The 6000-nt window shown below is 32.9% G+C and overlaps 1 protein-coding gene across 3 annotated transcripts in view; it reads right to left on the reverse strand.

Annotated features, from left to right (window-relative positions):
- Positions 1–5504, reverse strand: part of LOC122498126 (dopamine D2-like receptor) — a 147069-nt gene extending 141565 nt beyond the window's left edge. For all 3 annotated transcript variants that reach the window (XM_043605712.1, XM_043605711.1, XM_043605710.1), the window contains exon 1: positions 4342–5504. The gene's annotated coding sequence lies outside the window, so the exon portion shown is untranslated. The remainder of the gene's footprint in view (positions 1–4341) is intronic.
- Between the last annotated feature and the right edge of the window lie 496 nt (positions 5505–6000).

Below are 6000 nucleotides of genomic sequence, written 5' to 3' on the forward strand. Positions count from 1 at the left end.
CATAACCTAGTAGACTGTAAGAATAGTCAACGCTTCCTCTTATACCAAAAGAAGTTCTACGGGAAGGAGAATACTACGTCTCAGAATCAGCAAGTCGCAAAGTCTTCAAAACTGCCCTAGAGGAAGCAAAGCAAGCTTTGTCAAAGACACTTAAATAAAGTGCACCGAAGAGTTGCATCAGCGAATAAATGGGACCATTCATCTGCGAAGTCTGAATTCGAAAGGCAGTTCCGAAAGGTAGTTCAGGTGAATAGAAGGTTCAGTATAAAGGATTTTTGGCATGGTAGTATCAATGTGAGTCTTTGGCGTGTAAATCCAACAGCAATCGGTATAGTCCTGCGCTGCATGAATCAATTTGTAGCAAATTGGTTCTCTATAAAAGATTTAAATGTTTCCACACCCTTTCCAATTGAATCTATTCGGTTGTAAAGTGTATGTTAACTACTCTTGCAAAAGACAAAGTAAATAATATTTTTCTTGTAACTTTACCGACTTTTTGTCAAGATCAGAATATCGAGCTACATTTCTGTTTATAATTTTACTCAACTTCTACAATTCAACTCTACAACCACACCAAATATTAATAATAATATTCCTTTACTATTTCAGCTTAACTGATCTGTACAATCTCAGGTTGTGAAAGAATTTTTTGAGCCAATATTTAATTATATATTATACATCAAAATTATGAGAGTTTTAAAACAAAGCAATAATGCCTACAGTAGAAATAGAGACAGAACAATTGCGACAGAAATTGTAACATCATATTTCGAGTAAAAATAACACAAAACATGAACGAGTGATCATTTTATCAACACGTTACACAAATCCACAGAATATCAAATATTCAGCATGGTTCTTTATTAGTATTAGTTAAAATCCAATCTATGTGTATATAGCACTTCTTCACAATTGCTGACGAAAACTGGCTACATTATTCAAGCGTCATATTTAATTCATTAAAGTTTGACATTCAATTTCTATATAGCAACCTCAAAGCCTGTGAGTAATAGTATCAAATTCGAATAATTTTGCTTCCTTATAGGAAAGTTTATAATGATGTCACTTTCAGAATTTCTTAAAGTCCATTATTTTCACCAATTTTTAAGCGTAGTGTATACATTTCGCCGTGAGGAACAATTGTCCGAATGTATGTTTTTAAAATAACTTTTTCTTTAAAGATGGTTTAATTAATTTTGACCATAATTGTTATATTTATATAACAATATATCTTTTATAATGAAGGATTTCAATCTTTTATTATCCAGTGGAAATAATAATTGGAATGAAGTGAAAATAATTGAGGGTAACTTAAGCTGAATTCGATTTCGCGTAAATGCGAATCGGAACGATACGGTGAATTTTTTTTTCCTACCGTTAATTGTTTTCTCTTGAATTTTTTAAACTCACGTTCATTGAGCCAAGTTGATATTATAAATAATACGAGTGATTTTTATAATGTGTAAAAATGCCGATTGCAGAAAATAAAATATAAAAATTTGTAAAAAAGTGAAACAGTTAAATATGACAAGCACGATAGATGTTGCTACTGGATCGAATCGGCAACGTTGCAATTGTTACCACGCTCAGTTGGTTCGCTTGTTTTATTTATACGGTGAACTCACAATATGAAAAAATAATTCACTTTAATGTACGCGACACCGAATTCAGCTTTTCACTCCCAATTAATTTTTAATAGGTATTTTATTGCTTATGATTTCTGACATACTATTTTGAATTTTTAAAATCAAACATCATATTCGTAATCATAGTATCTTAATTTTTTGTAATTGAGGGCCTGGATGATATAAGGTGTTACGCGCCATTTACTTAACATGGCGCGTAACACCTATAGCATCCAGCACCTCAATTATAATTAATAATCTAGAAAATATTTCGCTTTAATGTTCTTAAACTTTAAGCTAAAGTATAAAATTTTAATCCTTTAAGCACAAAGTTGTATAAGGTCACGTAACGCTCATGTTAAGGCGTAGGCACAACTGACTCGGGTACGTGAAACGAATACAGGAAAGTTTTGCGACTAACCTCAAATTAAAATTTAAGGATAAATGGGGAAAAGCCAAACAGAATAGAATCTTGAAACGAAACGCAATTGTACTGGTAACAATGAGTAAAGGAAAGATAGCAATATATGTTTGCCATTCTGTTTAGGTTCCCCACTAAGAATCCATTATGCTTTGACATAAACTCTCAAAATTTGTTTCACGTTTGCCTAACTCAGTTGCTCTTTGGTCTTTAGATGACTAACTTTTAATTAGAAAACGTTAATATTAACGAAGTACAAATTTCTTCTCTTAATTATCTTTTCATAAGAAAGTTAATGTTGCTCATTATTTTGGGATACAATTAAACTTGATTTTTATAATTTCCCAAAACACAGAAAAAACTTTTCAATCTCAACAATTTTATAAATATTGTTGTTGTAGTTGCTTACCATTTAGACCAAAAGTTAAGAATTGAAATGCAATTTTGTAGGTAAACGGATAAAGAAAACAATCTACGTTTTAATAATATACAAACCTTTACTCTACTTTTTAATGCATTAGTAGGGTCTCCAGCTGAATATGCTGCAATTATTTGGAACCCACCTACTAAAAAGCTCTCAGAGCCTCTTGATAAAGTTCAAAAGCGGTTTCTTAAATTTTTGGCTTTCAAGGAGGATGGACGTTACCCCGTACGTGGATGTGACTATATTCTTTTGTGTCAACGTTCTTTTTTTAACTTTAGCAGAGCGGCGCATAATTAATGCGATGATTTTTTTTGTTTAAAATTATTAATTACCATTTTGACTGTGAAAAATTATTGAAGGTAATTAATTTTAGGATTCCTCGTTTGTCATCCAGTATACTAATTTACCTTTTTATATAAATAAGGATGATTTAGGGTTGATTAGAACATCTCCGATTTTTTTTACGTGTTACCATATCAATAATATGTATAATAATTTCTGCCCAAATGTGGATTTGTTTATAGCTTCGCAACTTAAATTTGCTGATTGTGCAAAAAATATGTAATCGGCCTACGTGAGCAGCCTTGAAATACTTTTATTCTAAAATAATTAAGTATACTGAAAGAATAATTTTCTGTTGCAAATTTATAACTGTTTTTTCGTTTACTTTTATTATTTTGTTACTTAATTGTTTTATGTTTTTTTAGATATCCAATTATGGTCCAAAATTGGACTGCGGGAGTGTATATTAAATAAATAAATAAATTACTTGAAAGAACTATAATTATTAACAGATTAACAGAATTTTGATGTCATTGGGGTTCGGAATTAAAGATGCCATTTCTTGGGGTGACAAAGTACACCAATTGCTCCTTTTAGGTTTAATGACAATTTTGACTCTTAAATCATACAAAATCATTTATTTTAACTTTATATGTAAAATTTTCTTTTAAAAAAAGCTTTTGACTTAGGTTCCTTCTTCTCTTGTAGGGCGGAAGTTACTGTTTAAATATAGAATTTCAGTGATAAATAGAACGAAAACATAGCGTTACTGTCATCTATACTATTAGGGGTTTTTGGAGATGGTTTTTTTTTGCTCCTAAAAGAATTTTTCCCTCCGGAACCTATTGGGGGCTGTTCCCCTTCGAATCCACAAGTGGAAACAATTATGATGACAGGCATGCATAAAATAAATTTTTGATAAATTTTTGCCCTTTTGTTGCGGACATAAAAAAGTAAAATTTATTCCTTTGCGTTAAACAAGGTCGTGCTTGTGCCACAGGTCTTTTTTGCTTTTCTGCCCTTGGCGCATAATATACTATTTTATTTCACAGAGTGGGTATTTCGAAAAATTACTTTCAAATTCCAAGTTTAATAAAACTTGAGCAGTAAAAGTGCAATGTGCTCTCTTCGAATATTATACTTGAAAGAATTCTACCGGAATTACTCTACACACAGAAATTCCATGCAATCTTTTACGTATAAAATCTCTTAGACAGGAATTCACCACAAGTTTTTTTTGAGTATATTTTTTAATTGTTGGAAAAAATTCCTGTGGTATGTTCCTTGCATTTTTCTGCATATATCAAATTGAGACAAAAAAACGAATCAAAAGTGTTGCAAAGTGTTGCATTCGTTTTTTGAGCATTGCTCTGAGGGAAGGTAAATTTTAAATTAGAATTTATCAAATATGATGAGTTTTGTTTATTCTTTAAATTTTTGTTAAGCTTTCTGAATTTCTGAAAGAAAATAAATAATTAGGACAGTTATTAGAGCTCAGTTAGATATGAAATCTTTAAGACTTAAGGCGCAGGAGATTAAAAATTGAAAAGACAAATTGATTTTGAAATGCGACGATAAATGGAACTCACCGAGGATATTATATGAAATGAAATTCCATCGGCAACAAGAGATTCCCCACTCCTCCTCTCTTTTGTAATTATCGCGCGCTTCTGTAATTTCCACTTTTATTCCCTTTCACTCGATCGATAAGTCTCGTGGCTTTATTAAGAGCGATCCAACGCAAGTCAAAGGATAACACGTCTCTATAGAAGCTGAGAAAATTTCTCAATTCCCTTTTTTAGTGCACGTCATTTAGCAGAAAGTTCTCTTTTTTTTAGCGAGAGCTTCGAAACCTAATTCAGTCATGGCCTTTCGACACACCTTAACTTATGTTGTAATTCTCCATTGAACGGAATGAAAATTGAACTCTCTGAGAGCTCTCCAAAGATTAATCGCTTGACCAATTTTCTTGATCTGTATGTCTCTCCCTATAATCGATATCTCACATTTCCAGTCATACGAAATCTTATATATATAGGGAGAAGTCAGGAAACTCCTTTAATCTCACCATTCAAAGGGGAAACTCAAGGCAATATTTTCCTTTCCCCGAAAGATCAAAATCCTCAGGCTCAGGAAAAGTCGATGATAGCAAATACCATTTTCATCGAGCACTTGCCTCTTTGAAAGGAACGCGTTTTTTCTCTTTGCCTGCAAGCTCCTCTATTCATCACGGACTCAACTTATCCTTAGATGCTCGTCGTCGTGCTTTGCGACATCAAGGTGAGATTCTTATCGGGAATTCGTTTCTCTACTCTAAGTCCTTGGAATTTAGAAACTTATCTCATTAATTACTGTAAATCAAAATTCCTGTCATTAAAAAAGAAAAAATTTTCACTAACCACTTCTCAAAAATTCACTTAAAATCACCAAAATGTATTCTTAAGATGCTAAACAAACACATTCCATCTCACAAGCAATCAAAAAATTTTCACTTGTTTCAAGTTCCTTTATCGATTTCCCAACTTGTTGAAAATACTCTCGGATTCACTGAATTAATCTTTTTTTTTCGAAATTATCAATAAATGTCTAAATGTTCAGTTCTTGTGCTTCTAATAAATTGTTTCCTATTTGTTCAGAAATTTATCTATTTTTGATTGAATTGAAGGTTAAAAAGCTCTGCAAATGTTTAGAGGGTAATAGTCTTCATTGTTTCGTCGTCGCCGCCAGGACTTAGGGGTTCGTTGGTGAACGAACGCCGAGCGACTGGCAGTCTGGTCGCCTTTCCAGAGTGCGAATACTGAAACTGGTCCGAAGCAAAGCTGTAGAGAGAGGGTGAGAGTGCGAGAGAAAGAGGGAGAGAGAGAGAGAGAGAGCGAGAAAGGGGGGAGATGATACTACTGCTGGGTAACCAACCCCAATTCTCAACCCCGTGAATTCTTCCCGTGTGCTCAAGAGCGAGAGAGAAAGAGAGATAGGGAAAATTAAAGAGAGTCATGTGGAAAAGAGAAAATCTTGTACAAAAGAGAAAGAATAACGAAAAGGAAAATATTGTAGAAAGTGAAAGAGATAAAGTGAGATCAAAGGTGAAAGAGAAAAAATAGAGAGAGAGAGAGAAGAGAGAAATTTAGCCTCGCACTCTTAAGTTTGCGCAGACTCTAAAACGCAGAGTCACTAAACTGACCAATCTATTTTCTCAGCAAGACTTGTTGATTTTGATAATGAATATAAAAATACAAGTCCTTGTATTT

This window comes from Leptopilina heterotoma, unplaced genomic scaffold (genome assembly GCF_015476425.1).
Source record: "Leptopilina heterotoma isolate Lh14 unplaced genomic scaffold, ASM1547642v1 Lhet_142, whole genome shotgun sequence".
NCBI classification, from domain to species: domain Eukaryota; kingdom Metazoa; phylum Arthropoda; class Insecta; order Hymenoptera; family Figitidae; genus Leptopilina; species Leptopilina heterotoma.